A 21,581-nucleotide genomic window follows, 5' to 3' on the forward strand; every position below is an offset into this window, starting at 1 on the left:
TTGTTTCATTTCTAAAATGTATAGAAGATATATTTATGTATATGGATTAATTAAACATATTACACGTAGCTTTAAAACTACAAAGTATTTAAAACACCTTATTGCAATTACTAGCAAACTTACTGCCCATTGATAAAGTGAATTCTGCATCTAAGTTGATTAAACAAAATCCTTAGCAGAGGCTGCCAATCTTATAGAAGCTCTTTTCTATCTTTCTACACTTGCCTATAGTTTGCCATGCTTGTGAACCGTTGTGGATCTTGGTGAATGTTGAGATCAACAATCTAGCTCGTTAACAATGAGATTGAAGGATTGAGAGAATAGAGAGAGAAAGGCAAGACTTCAATTAAGAGAGGCGAGACCGCAATAAAAAACAAGGAGTAACATCACAGGGAAACTAATAATGTGTAGCAGTCTTGGTAAGTACGACCTGGTGAATAATTCTATTGCCACTAAACTAATTTAAGGGCAGGTCATGGCAGGGTGGCTAGGCCATGTGTGATTGGGGTATCAGGGACACTTTAAATGCTCAAGTGACCATGTAGGCAGGAAGTGTCTCCAGCTGCAGCAACTCAAGATCTGTGTTTCAAAGCTGAACTGGAGTTACTGTGGTGCATCCAGAAGGATATGATATTTGTGGCTAGCATTACAATGAACTAGTCACATTGCAGTAAAAGAGTGCACAGGCAGAAGGGGAATGGGTAACTGCCAGACAGAATAAAAGCACAAGGCAGATAGTGCAGGGGCCCCTGGGTCCATATCCCCTTCTCACAGGTTTGCTGTTTTGGTCACTGTTGGGGGAGGTGGTTTTTCAGCAGAACGCAGAAAGAGCCAGATCCATGGCACCACATGTGGCCCGGCTGCATGGGAATGGAGAGAAAATAATGATAGGGGATTCTAATGCAAAGGGAACAGCTGCAGACAGTACAACAGGATGGTATGCTGCCTTCCTTATGCCTGGGTCAAGGTTGGCACTGAGCTCTTAGAGAATATTCTGAAGGGGTAGGGTGAACAGTCAGAAGTTGTGGTCCAGATTGGGATGCAGAACATTGGGAGCTAGAAAACAAATTAAGGAAAAAGGACCTCAAAGATAGTAATCTCAAGAGTACTCCCAGTGCCACATGCCAGCATAGTTATGAATAAGAGAATAGACTAGATGAATGCATGGCTGGAGCGATAGTGTCGAAAGGAGAGATTTGGATTCCAGAGGCATTGGAACCAATTCTGGGGAAGGTGGAACCTGTACACGAGGGACGAGTTCACCCCATCAGGTCTGGGAGCAGTATCCTCACAGGGGTATTTGCTAGTGCTGTTGGGGAGGGTTTAAACTTGAGTAGCAGAGGCTTGAGTGGGGAGATGCAAGATAAAGAAATAAAGATAGAAATGAAAGACAGAAAAGTAGAAAGCAAAAGTGGAAGGCAAAGGAAACAAGGACTAGTAACAAATAAGGCCATAGTCCAAAACAAATTGTGTAAAAATGTTAAAAGGACAAGTCTAAAGGTACTGTTTCTGAATACCTGAGGTGTTCACAACAAGATAGACAAATTAACAGCATAAAATGGTTACTATATAATTGAAATTATGGAGTCATGGCTGCAGGATGACCAAGGCTGAATGTCCAAGGGTACTTGATATTTAGGAAGGACAGATAGGTAAAGGAGATGGGTTAGCGTTATTAGTTGAAGATGAAATCAGTGCAAGAGATGACATTGGCTCACAAAATCTAGATATAGAATCAGTCTGGGTGGAGCTAGAAAGCAACAAGGAGTGTGAAACATTGTTAGGAGTTGCCTATGGGTCTCTAAACAGTAGTGGTAAAGGGTGGCATTTAACAAGAAATTAAAGATACATGTAACAAGGGTGACTTAATCCACATATAGATTGGACAAACCAAGGTAGCAATAATACTGTGGCAGGTGAATTCATGGATTGTGTACGAGATGGTGTTTTAGTCCAATATGTCAAGGAACCAACTATTTGCTGGGAACATGCTGTTCTAAATTTGGTATTATGTAATGAAGAAAGGTTAATTAATAATCTTGGTGTGTGGGGTCCTTTAGAGAACAGTGACCATAAGATGACAGAATTTTTCATTCGGGTGGTAAATGAAAAAGTCCAATCTGAAACTAGGGTCCTAAATCTAAACAAAGGAAACTATGAAGGTATGAAGCATTAGTTTCCTAAGATAGATAGGGGAACTTCATTAAAAGGCATGACGGTGGATTGGCAATGACCATTATTTAAGGAACGAATGTTTGCATTGAAACAGTTATACAGAAAACAGCCATGGCTAATAAAACAAATTAAGGAGAGTGTTGGATCCAAAGAGGAGTCATATAAAGTTGCTGGAAAAACTAGTACAGCTGAGGATTGGGAACAATTCAGAATTCAGCAAAGGAGGGCAAGGAGATTGATTGAGAGGGGAAAACTAGAGCGTAAGAGAAGAAATAAATTTTAAATACCTCAACAAATCTCTTCTCAACATTCTATTTTCCAAAGGAAACATTGCCAAATACTCCAATTGTTCTATATGCCTGAAGTTCCTTATCTCTGGAACCATCCTGATGAATCTTTACTGCACCCTCTCTAAAGCCTTCCTTTCTTTCCTAAAGTGTGGTTCCCAGAGCTGAACATACCAGTGTTTTACATAGGTTTAGAGTAACTTTCTTAACAAAAGCAAAATACTTTGAATGCTGGAAACAGAAAGTGCTGGAAATACTCAGCAGACTTTATAGCATGCTACCAAACCTGCTGAGTATTCCTTTGTATTCCTTGCTTCTGTAATCTGTGCCCTTATTGATAAAGCCTAGGATGCTTTATTAACCACTCTCAACTTGTTCTGCCACCTTCAATGACTTACATATCCAGATCCCTCTACTCATTTTGGAATTGTATCCTTTCTGTTATATTGTCTCTGCATTCTTGCTACTAAAAAAAAACTTCACATTTCTTTGCATTAAACTTAATCTGCCACTTGTTTGCCCATGCCACCAATCTGCCTGTGTCCTTCTGAAGTTTTATAATCTTCTTCCTTGTTGCTTTCTAGTTCCACCCAGACTGATACTATATCTAAATTTTGTGGGCCAATATCACCTCTAGCTATTGCACTGATTTCATCTTTAACTAACATCCACATTTCATATCCAATCCAAATTTTTGAAATTTTGTTCTGTACACAATGGTCTAGGTCATTAATAAATATCATGAAAAGCAGGCTCCCTAACTCTAATCCCAAGGGAACTCCGCTCACTGAAGATTAACTTCCTTCAGTCTGAGAAACAACCCTTAGCCACTATTCTTTGTTTCCTGTCATTCAGCCAATTTCATATCCATGTTGCTAGTCCCTTTTATTCCATGAGGTCTAATTTTGCTAAAAGGTCTTCTTGTGCAGTACTTTATCAAATGTCTCTTGGAAGTCTATGTACATTACATCAACAGCATTATTCTCATCAGTCCTCTCTGTTACCTCATCAAAATACTCAAGGAAGTCAGTTAAACCCAACTTATCCTTAACAAATCCATAATAGCTTAGCCAACATTTGCTCAGGTGACTATTAACTTTCTTCCAAATTATAATTTCTAGAGGATGCCTTACCATCATGATGAAACTAACAAGCCTGTAGTTATTTAACTTATCTTTACACGTGTTTTGAACAAGGAGTAGGTAATATTTGCAATTCTCCATTCCTTTGACACCTCCTTAAGTTTAAGGAAGATTGGAAAATTGTGCCCAGTGCCTTCACAATTTCCATTCACTTCCCTCAGAATTCTTGGATAGATTCATCCAGTCCAGGTGTCTTATCAACTTTAATTACAGACAGCTACTTAAATACCTCCTCCTTAGCAGTTTTTAAGTGCCAACATGATCTGAGTAGCATCTTCTTTGTTAACGACAGATGCCAAGTGTACATTAAGTATCTCAGCCATACCCTCTGCCTCTGTATCTTTGTTTTGGTCTCTAACTCATTACAGTCTTTTAACACCAGTTTACTATTAGTATGCCTCTAGAGGACGTTTGGATTCTGTTTTATTTTAACTGCTAGTCTCTTCTCATACACTTTTTTTGCTGCTTCAGGTCCCCTCTGAGCCTTCTATATTCAGCCTGGATTTTGCTTTTATTGTTTCTCTGTCATAAGTAAAGATTTTCTGCTTCATCTCTATCTCTATTTCTTTTGTCAGCCAGAGAGCTCTGGATTTGTTTGCCCTACCTAATTGGAAATACACTATGGCTGTACACCAACAATCTGTTCTTTAACAATTGCCCGTTGTGGGCAGCAGAGGTAGTGGCACAGTGATATTGTCGCTGGAGTAATCCAGAGACCCACGTTAATGCTCTGGTGATTCAAGTTCAAATCCCACCATGGCAGATGGTGGAATTTGAATTCAATAAAACAGCTGGAATTGAAATTCTTAATGATGACCATGAAACCATTGACTATTGTCATAGGTTCACTAATGTCCTTTAGAGAAGGAAATCTGCTGTTGTTACCTGGTCAGGCCTACATGTGACATAGGGTAAGGTGGTTGACTCTCAAAATACCCTCTGAAATGGCCCAACAAGCTATTCAGTTATCTCCAGCCACAACAAAGAAAACGAATAAGGAATGAAACTGGATGAACTACCCAGCATTGACCTAGGCACCAGAAATTACAATGGCAAAGCTTGCCATGTTGACCCTGCAAAGTCCTCCTTACTAACACCTGGGGCTTGTGCCAAAATTGGGAGAGCTGTCTTACAGAATAGTCAAGCAACACCCTCACATAATCATACTCACAGAATCATAGCTTACAGATTATGTCCAAGATATTGATTCTATCATGAGCCAGAGGTGGCAGCAGCCCCAGGATCCTCAACCATCCCCTTCAATTGATAAATCAGTAGTCATTCATGTTGAACACCACTTGGAGGAAGCATTGAGGTGGAAAGAGCACAGAATGTACTCTGGGTGGGGGGCTTCAGTGCCCGTCACCAAGAGTGGCTCAGTAGTACCACCACAGATCGATCTGGCAGAATTCTAAAGAATTTAGCTGCTAGACTGGAACTGTGACAAGTGGTGAGGGAACCGACAAGAGGGAAGAATGTACTTGACCTCATCCTCACCAACTTCCCTGCCGCAGATGACCGTATCAGTAGGAATTACCGTCACACAGGCCTTTGGGGACAAAGTCCCATCTTAACATTGAGGTATGTGACACTAACACCGTTTTAAATGGGACAGAACGCAGCTCACCACCACCTTCTCAAGGACAACTAGGCTTGGGTAATAAATAACTGGCTTAGCCAGTGACACCCACATCCCATAAACTAATTGAAAAAGTTAGAGTTTTGTCTGTCTGCTGATCTTTAATTCCAGTTTATCTAGGTCGGAATAATTTAACCCATTGAAATTGTCTTTCCCCCTACTTAATTATTCATACTCTAGATTATTCTCTGCCCTTTTCCATTGCCAACCTGAAATTTATGAAACAATGATCACTGTCTGCTGAATGTTTTTCAACTGACACTTGATCCACAGATCCAGCGATACCAATCTTGGACTGGAAACATACTGCTGTAGAGAATTCTCCTGAACACAGTCTAGGAACTCTTTCTCCCCCAACCCCACCTCTAGCTACGGGGTTACGTCCATGGTAGGAGCATCCACAATATACTCCAACAGCTTTTTAATGGGACTGTGAATCCTTCCAAGGCTTGACAATATTCTCTATTGGAAGAGAATGAAAATATGAAAAACAATATTGGAAATAGCAAGAAATTTCACAAACTTAATATGAATGTAATATTTCTTAATATTTTTCTGCCATATCACTCCTGTAAAATCAATTTATGGGATTCAGCAGATCATATAATGAGACTGCATGTACTTTTATCACAATTTTCCATTCATAATCATTGCAGGATTGTAAACGTGTAAGTCCCAACCTGGATTCTCATGGAGGAGAATCTGCGTCAACAGTGCACATTTGTAGAATCTTCCCACAAACCCACTCCCTCCAAGAAACTGTTGAGGCTAGGTCACTTTACAAATTTCAAAACTGAAATTGATCATTTTTTGTTAGGGATGGGTAATGAGGATTACAGAACCACTTGGAAAAAAGATACAAACCAGACATGAACTAACTCAACGAGAGGAACACACTCAAAAGTATAGAATGGCCGACTCTTGTTTCTGTGTTACTATCTCTCAGTTACACCTGGTACAGAAAGAATCTTAAATGAGTTGATCATTTTCATAAAATTAATTTTATCTGGAACTACTTCACTTGCTACCATCATACCCCACTTTTTTCCACCCTTACCCCACCAGCAGCTTGAGAGCACTGACTTCACCAATGCCCTGGGTAAGAGCAACTAAATCAGATGCAAGTTATCCAGGCTGGGACTTGCCTGCTTTTCATCGTGAAATACCCTACCAAGCAGTACACTCACTCGCAGAACCACTAGTGGAGGCTTTTGACTCTTTTGTTAATGCATGTAAAACATGGATGCCTCCATTTTAGACAGAGTAGATTTATTCGATTGATAAATTTACACCTCAGTTTATAAATCCTAATGATAGGCTCTCACGGAATTTGATTCCTGATATATGCCTATTTATTCTTGGTACCTTGGACTGGTGTGTTAAAATATTTTTCAATGGAATTATTAAAAATATTACAATGATTACAATTTTGTGTTTAAAGAAGGATGTATGTTCTGCAGGCTCAGGGGTGTTAAAGTAAATGAACAATTTGCCTCTTTTCTGATCACTTATCTCAAGTGCCTCATGAAGTTTAATTATATGATGCATAATTTAGATTATGGATTGTATTTGCTGTTCTTAAAATGCTAATAAAGATTTGAAGCAATGTAAAGCTCATTTAGCTGTCCTTGCTTTTATTTTGTAAATGTTAATGGAAAAACAACATCATGTGGCAGACTTAACTACTTAGCCAACTAGTCCCACTAGATATGTAAATACAAAGCGGTAAGCTGTGGAAAATTAATTTATCACCTTTCTAGCCTGAAACCCACTGTCACCCTACACTTTTCTGTTACAATTTTGACTATGCCAAAACCTTTGCGTTCATGATTGGTTGTGGTTTCCGTGGGGAATCTATGTTCCCTATTAATGTGAACAACAATTTTAGCAGCACGTTGTGAACAGAATAGATGCCGATCCGTTAATAAACTAATTTACGACAATGAATACAGCCCTTTAATTCCATGAATTAATTCCATTTCTGCCACTGTTTTAGATGATTGATAATATCAGCCCAGCAAACATTTTTGATAACAGGCTAACTTACTAATCAGATTTCTATACAAATGAACATTGCTGATGGCAGTGGTTCCCAGATGCTGCACACTGGTGTGCTGTGAGGAGGAAGTGAGTTTATAGTGGCTGCCAGCACTCCTACACTCACACCCTTGCAGCAAGCCACTTGAGGAGCAGTTTCTGTCAGCCTGGCTCCCGCTCGGATGTGGCATTCAAAATCCCTTCTCTTCCCAACATGAGCCCCAGTTATCATAGCAACATTTTTTTTGCTGTAAGCGCAGAAGAATTTATGATTGAAAGCCAGATAGAAAGATTTTTCATTTTTCAGTCCTTGCAACTGTGCCCAATTCGAAAGGATCGTCAGTGGAGCTAGTTGATCTTTCACTTATTCACTGGTCACAGGTTTGTCTGACAGCATACAACGTTTTCCGTTATTGCCAATTTTATAAAACATGCTTCACTTGCAACACATTGCGATAAAGCAATGTTTCCACAGCATGTTTCCAAGTGGAAAAGTAATTCTGAATGGGCAATATACACTAAGATTAAGGCAAAATACTGTGGATGGTGGAATTTGAAACCAAAACAGAAAATGCTGGAAAATCTCAGCAGGCCTGACAGCATCTGTGGAGAGAGAACAGGGCCAACGCTTCGAATCAGGATGACCCTTCGTCACTGCTCCCACCATGGAGGGACGGTGTAAACTCTGCACAACTTCCCAACGATATGATGGTGAGGAATGATACAGCTGGTTGTTTGCACTGGACAGAATATTATCAAGAAATTTTCAGAGTGTGGATCTGTGTAAAAGTTAGACTGGTGTGGGGAAAAGAATATGGGTGCAGTTCACTACCAAGCTGAATCATTAATTTTGAAAGGTGAACATATTCACGGCCCAACTAGGGATGGTTGGGGGATGGGTCATTGTCCGGGCTTGTTGTCATGGAGCCGGAGGTGCCAGGCGAGGTGGCCAAGTGCTCAACTTGGAGAAAATACCTAGCGAGAAGCTACAGTAGCTCCACTGCTTCCTGGGAGTGTTTGTTATTTTCACTCTGGGATACGACTAGAAAAAGGTAAGTTTGCCCCTCGTGCAGCCTCATTTCCCCTCTGCGTAATATCAAATATAATAAATGTTGACCTTTTTATGTCCTGTACTGCCTGCTGCAAGTTATCTTATGTATAAAAGGTTAATTGTAAGTGTAGAGCACTTCAGTCTTAATATACCTCCATGAACCCAGTTCACAATTACCCTGTGGTATAATGTTGACAGAGTGTTACATTTAAGCTTCATAAGTTGTCAAAAAGAAACATTTCCATCTCTAAGCGACAGTAAAACTTGATGTTCATACCAGCGCCGCTCAAGTGGCCAAAATAATCTTTGTAAAGTATGTAGTCATTATCTGATATTAAATAAATTGTTTGTCATTTGGCACACAGCAGGGATATGGAACAGTTACAGAATGGAACATTGGATGATACCATTGCAAGCCATGTGTTGTTAAAGGTCAGTGTGGGGCATTTATGAGCAATCAATTCAGCTGAAAAAAGGTGGGTACAATTGTTTGTCTCATTGAAGTTTGCTCTGTTACTGAAAAGGGTGGGAATCACTCGTTTACAGAACAGGCCATACAGATGAGTCATTAAACGGCTCCCAAAGGTCAAGAGATTACTTAATCTCTTGTAAATTATGAGACTTGTAACCCTTATAGAAACATTGGACTAAACATTGAGACTTGTAACACTTATAGAAACATTGGACTATTAGAAACATTTCCCTCCCTTTTGGCCCCCAGGGTCACTATTTGCAATCTGCAAACATGCAAGAGTGGCTTGGTAATGCCATTTCTGACTGAGCTGCCCAAAAACTAATGGAAACAGCTGCTAGACTCAGTCTGTGGCAGGTAGTGAGGGAGCCAACAAGAGAAAAAACACTAGTTGATCTCATCCTGTCACTGATGCATCTATCCATGGCCGTGTGAGGAGAGTGACCATTGACCAGAACTTGTGGAGACAAAATCCTATCATCACATTGAGGATACCCTCCATGATACTGAGTAGCATTACCACCATGATAAATTTTGAACTGATCTACCAACTCTAAACTGGGTATCCATGAAGCACTGTGGGCCATCAATAGCAGCAGAATTGGAGACAGTTACAATCTATATATCTACAATTTTAGCTCTGTAGCCCTGTTACATACAGTCATGAATGGTGGTGAACAATTAAAAACTAATTAGAGGAGGATGGTCCCAAATATGTCCATCAAAGACAAGACAGAAGCATTTGCTCCCATTTCCTGCCAGAAGTGGCTCCTCCTCAGGTTGCTGGCATCAGAGGTAGCATTCTTCAGCAAATTTGATTCACTCCATCTGACGTGAAGAAATGGCTGAAGGCACTTGATATTGCAAAGGCTATGGGTTCGTCCAATATTTCAGAAATAGTATTGAACACTTGGGCTCCAGAACCAAACAGGCCCCTAGCCAAGTTATTCTAGTACATCCAAACCAGTGGCATCTATCTGGTAATGTGGAAAATTGTCCAGGTATGTTATGCCCACCAAACCAACCCTGCCAATTACTGCAATTACACTCAATCGTCAGCAAAATGTTGCAAGGGATCATCAACAGTGTTGTCAAGTGCACTTATTCAGCAATAACTTGCTCACTGACCCTCAGTCTGGGTTACGCTAGGCCCACTGAAATCCAAACATGGCCCAACATTCTTAACCTTTCTGAATTAAGGGGAACCTTTTGTTAAGGGGAAGTCGTGTCTGACGAATTTATTGGAATTCTATGAGGATGTGACTAGTGCGGTGGACAGAGGGGAACCGGTGGATGTGGTGTTTCTCGATTTTCAGAAGGTGTTTGATAAGGTGCCACACAAAAGGTTGTTACAGAAGGTTAGGGGGCATGGCGTTGGGGGTAAGTTGTTAGCTTTGATAGAGGATTGGCTGTCAAATAGGATGCAGAGAGTAGGTGTCAATGGGTGCTATTCGGATTGGCGGTTGGTGACTAGTGGAGTGCCCCAGGGATCGGTGCTGGGGCCTCAGCTATTTACCATTTATATAGATGATCTGGAGGAGGGAGCTGAGTGTAGGGTGTCGAAATTTGCTGATGCCACAAAGATAAGTGGAAAAGCAAATTGTGCGGAGGGTGTAGAAAGTCTGCAAAGGGATCTAGATAGGCTAAGTGAGTGGGCAAGGACCTGGCAGATGGAATACAATGTTGGCAAGTGTGAGGTTATCCACTTTGGCAGGAATAATAGTAGGAGGGACTACTATTTAAAGGGCAAAAAGCTGCAGCATGCTACGGTGCAGAGGGACTTGGGGGTCCTTGTGCATGAGTCGCAAAAACCCAGCCTACAGATGCAGCAGGTGATCAGGAAGGCAAATGAAGGCTGACCTTCATAGCGAGGGGGATTGAATATAAAAGTAGGGAGGTCTTGCTGCAACTGTACAGGGCACTGGTGAGGCCGCAGCTGGAGTACTGTGTGCAGTTTTGGTCGCCGCACTTGCGCAAGGATATTTTGGCCTTGGAGGGAGTACAGAGGAAGTTCACTAGGCTGATACCGGAGTTGAGGGGGTCGAACTATGAAGAGAGGCTGAATAGGCTGGGCTTGTACTCGTTAGAGTTTAGAAGGATGAGGGGGGATCTTATTGAGACGTATAAGATGATGAAGGGGATGGATAGGGTAGAAGTTGAGAGGTTCTTCCCGCTTAAAGGACAGCAGGACTAGAGGGCACAGCCTCAAGATAAGGGGGGGGTGCAGTTTAGAACAGAGTTGAGGAGGAACTTCTTCACTCAAAGGGTGGTGAATCTCTGGAATTCTCTGCCCGTTGAAGTGGTGGAGGCTACCTCGCTAAATATACTTAAGACACGGGTAGATAGGTTTTTGGTAGGCAAGGGGATTAAGGGTTATGGGGAGAAAGCGGGAAAGTGGAACTGAGCCACTTCAGATCAGCCATGATCTTATTGAATGGCGGGGCAGGCTCGAGGGGCTAGATGGCCTACTCCTGCTCCTATTTCTTATGTTCTTATGAATGCTGAATGAAGACTTTAGGATTCCCTTTTAAGTTAGTTTCCAGATTCTTTGATTACTGTCTCTTCTCTTATTTACTTTATCAATTCCCCTCTGAAATTCCTATATTCTGCCTGGCTCTTGGCTGTATTATCTGTCATGAACACATTTTTTCTTCTTTTTAAACTCTCGCATTATCTCCTGGTTCCCATACCCTTGACGTAGAGATGCCAGTGTTGGACTGGGGTAAACACAGTAAGACGTCTCACAACACCATGTTAAAGTCTAACGGCTTTATTTGGTAGCAAATGCCACTAGTGTTCGGGGCTTTGCCCCTTTGTTAGGTGAGTGGGGAGTTCTGATCACAAACAGGGCATATAAAGAGACACACTCAGTTTACAGAATACTGATTACAATGCAATTCTTTACAACTAATCAAGTCTTAAAGGTGCAGATGATGTGAATGGAGATAGCATTAAGCATAGGTTAAAAAGATGTGTATTGTCTCCATTCAGGACAGAAAGTGAGACATTGCAAGCCCAGGCAAGTCCTGGGGGTTACAAATGGTGTGACATGAACCCAAGATCCCGGTTGAGGCTGTCCTCATGTGTACGGAACTTGGCTATCAGTCTCTGCTCAGCAACTCTGCGTTCATGGTGTCATGAAGGCCACCTTGGAAAATGCTTACCCAAAGATCAGAAGCCGAATGTCCGTGACCACTGAAGTGTTCGCCAACAGGAAGAGAACAGTCTTGCCTGGTGATTGTCAGCGGTGTTCATTCATCCATTGTCATAGCGTTCATTCATCTATTCTATTCTCCTATTTCTATACACGTTGCACATGATATCGGGAGCAATTTGGAGATTACTACATTTGACTTTCCACTTGCTAATTTCGCACCTAACTCCCTAAATTCTGACTCCAGGACTACACCCTTCTTTCTCCCATGTCATTAGTACTTATGTAGGTCATGACCACTGGCTGTTCGTCCTCCCTTCTGGTGTCCTGTATACATTCAGTGACACCCATGACCTTAGCACCAGGGAGACAAAATACCATCTGGGATTTACATCTACACCTCCACGAGCACCCGTCGCCTGCCCCTCCAGAAATTCCTGTTGTCTTATGAGTGGAAAAGATCTAGTTATTCGAGTACACATAGTATAATGCCATTTGATGGAATAGGTCGAACTAAGAAATCTCAGAACAGCAAGGTGCTTAATGAAGAAGCAGAATCACAAAGCAAACTGTCTCACACACCAGGTTATAGTTCAACAGGTTAATTTGGTAGCACAAGCTTTCAGAGCATTGCCCCTTCATCAGGACAATGCTCTGAAAGCTCATGCTACCAAATAAACCTGTTGGACTTTAACCTGGTGTTGTGAGACTACTTACTGTACCTACCCCAGTCCAATGCTGGCAACTCCACATCATCAGAACCACAAAGGTAGTGATCTCCAGATTGCTACCTGAACCATGAGCAAATCCAATGTATGGTAATGGTAGCCAGAATTTTGCAGAAAGAGCAGAGCATACAAACATAAGAATGCACCAGCAGAAGTGGTCAGAATAGGGAAAAATGGCTTTAATGTGCCTTTAATGGGTGGCACGGTAGCACAGTGGTTAGCATTGCAGCTTCAAAGCTCCAGGGACCTGGGTTCGATTCCCAGCTTGGGTCACTGTCTGTGTGGAGTTTGCACATTCTCCTCATGTCTGTGTGGGTTCCCTCCAGGTGCTCCAGTTTCCTCCCACAGTCCAAAGATGTGCGGGTTAGGTTGATTGGCCATGTTAAAATTGCCCCTTAGTGGCCTGAGATGCGTATGTTACAGAGATTGGTGAGTAAAATATGTAGGGATTTGGGGATAGGACCTGGATGGGATAGTGTTCAGTGCAGACTCGATGGGCTGAATGGCCTGTTTCTGTACTGTAGGGTTTCTATGATAAGCACTATGATTCTTCATTTCTATGAATATAACAGTGAGGAAGGAGGGTTAGGATGAAGGGAGGTTTATTTATCAGAAAATAAAAGTTAAGACAATACAAAATATATTGATGTTGGTGAAGACAGGTTGAGTTTGGTGGGAAGGGACAGAGAATTTAGTAGTAATACTGCATTAGAGAGTGAGGTCCATGCAGGGAATAGCAGTAAGAAATTAAAATTCAAGTTACTTTATTGAATGTGTGAAACATCCAGAATAAGATAGATGATAGATAGGCACAAGTAGATTGTTTAGATGATGTAATCAATATGGCAGAGACCTGAGGCTGGATTTATGCCCCTGTGCCTACCATGTAGACCATGACCACTGGCTGTTCATCCTCCCCACCTCTGGTGCCCTGTATACATTCAGTGACACCCATGACCTTGGCACCAAGGAGACAACATACCATGTGGGAGTTACATCTACACCTCCAGGAGCACTCGTTGCCCGCCCCTCCAGAAATTCCTGTTGTCTTGTGAATGGAAAAGATCTAGTTATTCGAGTGCACATAGTATAATGCCATATGATGGAATAGGTTGAACTAAGAAATCTCAGAACAGCAAGGTGCTTAATTAAAAAGCAGAATACTGCAGTTGGTGTGGACAGGCAGGCAGAAGTGGGCAGTCGTTTTTTGAGATCAAGTTGAAGAAAAGCAGGAATGAGGACAGGACATATAATTTAGAGGGATACCATGTGCTAATTGTAGGACTCCTCCCTCCCAACAAGATGTTGGCCCACCTTTACTTGTGGGCATGGCACAGTGGCCAGCACTGTTGCCTCACAGTCCCAGGGAAGCAATTTTGGCTTTGGGTGACTGTCTGTGTGGAGTTTGTCCATTCTCTCCACATATGTGTAGGTTTCCTCCAGGTGCTCTGGTTTCCTCCCACAGTCCAAAGATATGCAGGTTAGGTGGGTTGGCCATGTTAAATTACCTCTTAGTGTCCCAAGATATGTAGGTTGGGTGGATTAGCTATGATAAATGTGCAGGGATAGGGCAGGGTTGATGGGCCTATGTAAGATGCTCTTTTGGAGAATCGATGTGGATATGATGGGTTGAATGGCCTCCTTCTTCATGGTAAGGATTCTATGGGATTCCACTTGCTTTTCAAAACCATCTCCCTCACCCCTTTCAATCCCCTCACCAGGCTGCCCAATCATTTCCCACCCAAAAAAGACTTAAAAGTACCAGCCAGTAGTGCCACAAGAGAATTAATGATCTGCTGCATCCTACTATGGTAAGTACACCATCCACTCATTGCAAACTGACACTCAGAGGATATCACACATGACAAGCAGACATCAGCACAGAATACATACCAGCCACTTTAAGCTCTCAGTCTCCTTTCAATTGCAGGACAAATGATTTCTTAATCATTTACTAGGGTGGGCTAAGTTATTGTAATGGAAATGCATGCTCCTGAATGGTTCATGCAACTATTGGGATCACAGTCAATCTTCCTGTTGACTTGTCAATCCATCTCTGAGAACCCTTTTCTCCTGTGGTATAAATTGTTGTAAGGACTTGAAAAGTTTTGGCAACATATCTCTTTTTTTCAGAAAGGTTGTCTTTTCTTGTTTAATGCTCTGTCCATTGGTATAACTATTGTTAGGGGGCTCATAAGCTAACCCCACTGTTGTATTATCTCTTTCTAGCTTAATACAAATGAAGCTGAAGGCATACAGAGAGATTGAACACGTAGATTTAATGGAAACGTAGCTTCAGCTTACATGTGCTAACTGCCTATGAACTGGTACATGATTTTGATTTGATTTATTATTGTCACATACTGAGATTGATAAATTAAATATAATAGAAGTGGATAAAACCCCAGTTCTAGATGGTATGCTATCACAGATACTTAAAGAAACAAGGGATGAGATAGCAGAGATTTTATATATGTAAGACCATATAAGTAGTTTAGTGCTAGAGACGGATGGGCATTTAATGTTGTTTCCATATGGAAAAGGGGAGGTTGAACAAAACCTGGGAATTCTAAACAAATTGTCAGTGATAGAAAAGTTGGTGGAATCCATACTAAAAGAAGTGAGAGCATTTAGGAACAGCATGCATTTTGAAAAGTAAATTCAGCTTAACAAACCTAAAATAATTTTTTTGAAGAGGAAATGCCTGAAGTACATAAGGTGGTGTAGTAGATGTCATATACATGGATTTTTAAAAGGTTTTTGATAAGGTATTGCATAATAGATTTGTAACTAATGTGGAGTTAGAGAATAATTAGCTGAATGGATAACAAAATGAGCTAAAAAATCAAAATTGAGTGGGCGGGGTTGGGGGCATTGAGTAAAGGAAAGCTATGCAAATTTGAGGAAGGTAGAAAGCAGTGCTCCAGAAGGGTCAGTACCAGGTCACTATTCCTTGTAATTTACTTGAATGCTTTGAACTTAGGAATAGAAATGAGCCCCTTAGTGGCTCAATTTTCAATGCCAGACTGGGTGCATAGAGATGGGAGAATTCCCAACTCCGTGAACCCAGCCTTTCAAAATGGAGGCTTATTGTTCTGATTTTCATTCCAAGCCCCCACTGTCCTTTGTAGTCCTTATGACAACTTAGTGTCAACCAATGCCAACCCATGCTCCTATCCAACATACTTCGCCCTTACCCTTGTCTATGCTCAGTTACCATAAAATAAAGTTATGTGTCTATTGATGATCTCACTATTTAAAACAAAAACACATTGAAAACATGGAAACACCTTTAATGAATCAATAAAATACCAGAAGACCTTAGAAAACTTTCAGATGCCTGGTTAAGTGGCACAGTCAATGGTTAGCACTGCTGCCTCATAGTGCCAGAGACTCGGGTTCAATTCCAGTTTTTGGTGACTGTGGAGTTTGCATTCTCCTTGTGTCTATGTGGGTTTCCTCTGGGTCCTCCAGTTTCCTCCCAAAATTGTGCAGCTTAGATTGATTAGTCATGCTAAACTTCCCCTTAGTGTCCAATGATGTGCATGTTATGGGGATTAATGGGGAAAATACATAGGCTATGGGGATAGGGCCTTGGTAAGAAGATTTGTTGGAGAGTCGGTGCAGACTCAATGGGCCAAATGGCCACCTGCTGCATTGTAGGGATTCTATGAATCTATAATTCTAAGTGGCAAATGAAATTTAACGTAGATAAATGTGAGGGTACAGGTGAAGGCTGGGATGAAGGCACTTTATCTGATTGCACGAAGCATTCGGAATAAAGTGAATGAGCTGGTGGCGCAGAGCAGCACAAATGGATATGATCTGGTGGCCATTACAGAGATGTGGCTGCAAGGTGACGGGGACTGGGAGCTGAATGTCCAGGGGTATCAAGTGTTTAGGAAGGATAGGCGGGAGGAAAAAGGGGGGGAGCGTAGCTCTGCTGATTAAGGATAGCATCAGGGTGGTAGTAAGGGATGATATAGGAACCAAAGAGCAGAAAGTGGAATCGTTGTGGGTGGAGATTAGGAACAGCAAAGGGAGGAAGACGCTGGTGGATGTTGTTTATAGGACCCCAAATAATGATCTGGAGGTGGGGCGGGCTGTTAACACGCAAATAAATGCGGCGTGGAGGAATGGAACGGCGATAATTATGGGGGATTTCAATCTACATATTGATTGGTCGACCCATGTTGGATGCGGTGGGCTTGAGGAAGAGTTCTTGGAATGCTGCTGGGATAGTTTCCTTGAACAGTGTGTGTTGGAGCCGACGAGGGAGCAAGCTATCTTGGATCTGGTGTTATGTAATGAGGTGGGTAGAATTAGGGACCTTGTGGTGAAGGATCCTCTTGGGAAGAGTAATCATTGTATGGTGGAGTTTCTGATGCAGATGGAGGAGGAGAAAGTGGGTTCCCGGACATGTGTCCTTTGTTTGAACAGAGGGGAGTACGGTAGGATGAGAGAGGAATTGGCGAACGTTGATTGGGGGAGCGCGTTGGAAGGTAGGTCTGCTGAGGAACAGTGGAGGATCTTTAAGGAGATCTTTCTTGGTGCTCAGCAGAAATTTATTCCGATGGTTAAAAAGGATTGTAGGAGGAGAGATAATCAGCTGTGGATAACGAAGGAGGTAAAGGAAAGTGTTAAATTAAAAGCGGATGCGTTTAGAGTAGCTAAGAGTAGTGGGCGAGAAGAGGATTGGGAGAGGTTTAAATGTCAACAAAGAATGACAAAGAAGTTGATAAAGAAGGGTAGGATAAACTATGAAGCTGGGCTAGCGCTTAATATAAAAAAAGGATAGCAAGAGTTTTTATAAATATATAAAAAGGAAGAGGCTGGCTAGGGTGAGCGTTGGACCCTTAGAGGATGAGAGGGGGGACTTAGTGGTATGGGATGGGGAAATGGCAGAGGCCTTGAATAACTTTTTTGTTTCACAGAGGAGGATGTGAATAATTTGCTGGGTGTTAGCGATGGAAAGATGGTAGGAGTGGAGGGCCTGAATGACATTATTGTTACTAGAGAGGCGGTGCTCGACAGACTAGAGGGACTGATTGTTGTCAAGTCCTCAGGACCGGATGGAATGCATCCAAGGGTTCTGAAAGAAATGGCGGAGGTGATGGTGGATGCCTTGGTGATTATTTTCCAAACGTCGCTGGATTCCGGGGAAGCGCCGGAAGATTGGAAAACGGCTAATGTTACGCCGTTGTTTAAGAAGGGTGGCAGGCAAAAGACAGGGAATTATAGGCCGGTTAGTTTAACGTCTGTTGTAGGTAAAATGTTAGAATCCGTGATCAAGGAGAAAATAGCGAGGCATCTTGAGGAGAATTGTTTGATAGAGCAGACGCAGCACAGTTTCGTTAAGGGGAAGTCGTGTCTGACGAATTTATTGGAGTTCTATGAGGATGTGTCTAGGGCGGTGGATAGAGGAGAGCCGGTGGATGTGGTGTTTCTTGATTTTCAGATGGCATTTGATAAGGTGCCTCACAAGAGGTTATTACAGAAGGTCAGGGGGCATGGAGTTGGGGATAGGGTGTTAGCCTGGATAGGGGATTGGCTGTCAAATGGGAGGCAGAGAGTGGGGGTCAATGTGTGCTATTTGGATTGGCGGTTGGTGACTAGTGGAGTGCCCCGGGGTCGGTGCTGGGGCCTCAGCTATTTACCATTTATACAGATGATCTGGAGGAGAGAACCGAGTGTATGGTGTCGAAAGTTGCTGATGACACCGAGATTGGTGGAACGGCAAATTGTGCAGAGGGTGTGGAGAGTCTGCAGAAGGATCTAGATAGGCTGGGCGAATGGGCCAGGAACTGGCAAATGGAATTTAATGTTGGCAAATGTGAGGTTGTCCACTTTGGTCGAAATAATGGTGGGAAGGGCTATTACTTACATGGTGAAAAACTGCAGCAGGCGACGGTGCAGAGGGACCTCGGGGTCCTTGTGCATGAGTCGCAAAAACCCAGCCTGCAGGTGCAGCAGGTGGTCAGGATGGCAAATGGGATACTGGCCTTCATAGCGAGGGGGATTGAATATAATAGTAGGGAGGTCTTGCTGCAGCTGTATAGGGCACTGGTGAGGCCGCAGCTGGAGTACTGTGTGCAGTTTTGGTCGCCGCACTTACGCAAGGATATTTTGGCCTTGGAGGGAGTGCAGAGGAGGTTTACTAGGCTGATACCGGAGTTGAGGGGGTTGAACTATGAGGAGAGGCTGAATAAACTAGGCTTGTACTCGTTAGAGTTTAGAAGAATGAGGGGAGATCTCATTGAGACGTATAAGATGATGAATGGGATGGATAGGATAGAGGTGGAGAGGCTCTTCCCGCTCAGAAAGGACAGTAGGACTAGAGGGCACAGCCTCAAGATAAAGGAGGGGGGGCGGTTTAGAACGGAGTTGAGGAGGAACTTCTTCACTCAAAGGGTGGTGAATCTCTGGAATTCTCTGCCCGTTGAAGTGGTGGAGGCTGCCTCGCTAAATATCTTTAAGACACGGGTTGATAGGTTTTTGATAGGCAAGGGGATTAAGGGTTATGGGGAGAGGGCGGGGATGTGGAACTGAGACACGACAGATCAGCCATGATCTTATTGAATGGTGGGGCAGGCTCGAGGGGCTAGATGGCCTACTCCTGCTCCTATTTCTTATGTTCTTATGTGAGGAAAGTCAAAAGCATCACCTGTGCCTTAGAAACTGAATGAAGAGCAAAGCGATCAATATTTTTAAAAGCAGTTTCACAGCTTCTTTTCTCACGTTCAGCCATTGATTGTGACATCACTGGCAAAGTCATCATACATTGACCAGCTAATTACCTTTGAGCAGATGATGGTGAACCACTTTCTTGAACTGCTGCTGTGTCGTAGGTTTACCTGCAGTGCTGACATGGAGGGAGTTCCAGAATTTTGACCGAGTGACGGTGAAGGAACAGCAATGTTTCCAAATCGTGATGATGTGTAAATTGGAAGGAGATTCAGAGATTGTCGGCTGACGTTTTTCTTATGGGTGGTTTACAATGTGGGTTTGGAAGGTGCTGTTAATGGAACCAAGTCACTTCATCTTGTAGATGGTACTGTCTGCCAGTGTGGAGCGAGTGAATATCCTAGATGGTGTTAAATTTCCTGAGATATAAGAACCTAAGAACATAAGAAATAGGAGCAGGTGTAGGCCATCTAGCCCTCCGAGCCTGCCCCGCCATTCAATAAGATCATGGCTGATCTGTCATGGCTCAGTTCCACTTTCCCGCCTTCTCCCCATAACCCTTAATCCCCTTGCCTATCAAAAACCTATCTACCCGTGTCTTAAATATATTTAGCGAGGCAGCCTCCACCACTTCAGCGGGCAGAGAATTCCAGAGATTTACCACCCTTTGAGTGAGGAAGTTCCTCTTCAACTCTGTTCTAAACTGCCCCCCCCCCTCTTATCTTGAGGCTGTGCCTTCTAGTCCTACTGTCCTTTCTGAGCGGGAAGAGCCTCTCCACCTCTATCCTATCCATCCCATTCATCATCTTATATATCTCAATGAGATCTCCCCTCGTTCTTCTAAACTCTAACGAGTACAAGCCTAGTTTATTCAGCTTCTCCTCATAGTTCAACCCCATCAACTCTGGTATCAGCCGAGTAAACCTCCTCTGCACTCCCTCCAAGGCCAAAATATCCTTGCGTAAGTGCGGCGACCAGAACTGCACACAGTACTCCAGCTGCACTTGGAGCTGCGCTCATTCAGGCAAGCAGACAGTTTTCCATCACATTCCCAACTTGTGCATTGTAGATGGACAGACTTTCGAGAGTCACCACAGAATCCTCAACCACTATGTTTACACAGCCGGTCCAGTTAAGCTTCTGGTCAATGTTGAGGGTGGGCAAGTTCAGCAATGATAATGCAATTTAACATCCAGTAAACCATTCTTAACTGTTACCTTTGCTTTTTTACTTATTTAGTTTACATATTGAAGCGTACTAATTGCATGGACACTCACATAACTACTGCTACAGAAATTAAAATTGTATTTTAGATTTAAACAAGTATTTTCGAAAGTATTGTGTTCCAATGCAACAAAAGAGGTCATTGACATGCATGGCATAGAGTAAAACTGTCAAGATAGAATGTGCAGAAAAAAACCTCACAGAGATTAGTTTAATTTCTGTGAAGAAACTGGCTGAGCGGCTCAACAAGGGACCAGTAACATTTATCCCAAACTAGGTCCATATGAGTAAAGTGCCCCCTAAGGGTTGGCCTTGATGGTAAATGGTAGATCTCTTAAAATGGAAGTCAATATGGCTGCGGTTACAGTCATAGAGGAACAGGCATTTCATTACCTTCAGAAAGGCCTCAGACCATTGCGATTAAACAAGTCTGAAGGTGAAGGCATGTAAAATCACAGGCACCAATGTAACCCTCCCCAGTGAACTCAACATTTTCTATGCCCGTTTTGAGCAAAAGGTCAGCAAGAGCATGGCCTGCACCCCTGAAGCCTCGGCTGAACCCATATCCAAGGTCACCATCGCAGGCGTCAGAGCAGCCTTCTCGACAGTCAATCAACGGAAAGCGGCTTTCTCGGATGGAGTACCAGACAAGCATAGAGATCCTCCTTGGACCAGCTGGCAGGGGTATTTGCAGACATCTTTAACCTCTCTTTACACCAGTTTGAGGTTCCTATCTGCTTCAAGAAGATGCCCATCTTTCTGGTACCAAAGAAAAGCCAAGGAGCTTGCCTTAATGCCTATCGTCCAGTGGCTCTGACATTCATCATTATGAAATTCTTCGAAAGGTTAATCATGGCGCATATCAATTCCAGCCTCCCAGTTGCCTGGATCCACTACAGTTCGCCTATTGCTGCAATAGATCCACAGCGGACGCCATCTCCCTGGCCTTACACTCAACTCTGGAACACTTAGGTACCAAAGACACCTG

The sequence above is a fragment of the Carcharhinus amblyrhynchos genome, chromosome 8 (assembly GCF_965287045.1).
Source record: "Carcharhinus amblyrhynchos chromosome 8, sCarAmb.v2.hapA, whole genome shotgun sequence".
NCBI classification, from domain to species: domain Eukaryota; kingdom Metazoa; phylum Chordata; class Chondrichthyes; order Carcharhiniformes; family Carcharhinidae; genus Carcharhinus; species Carcharhinus amblyrhynchos.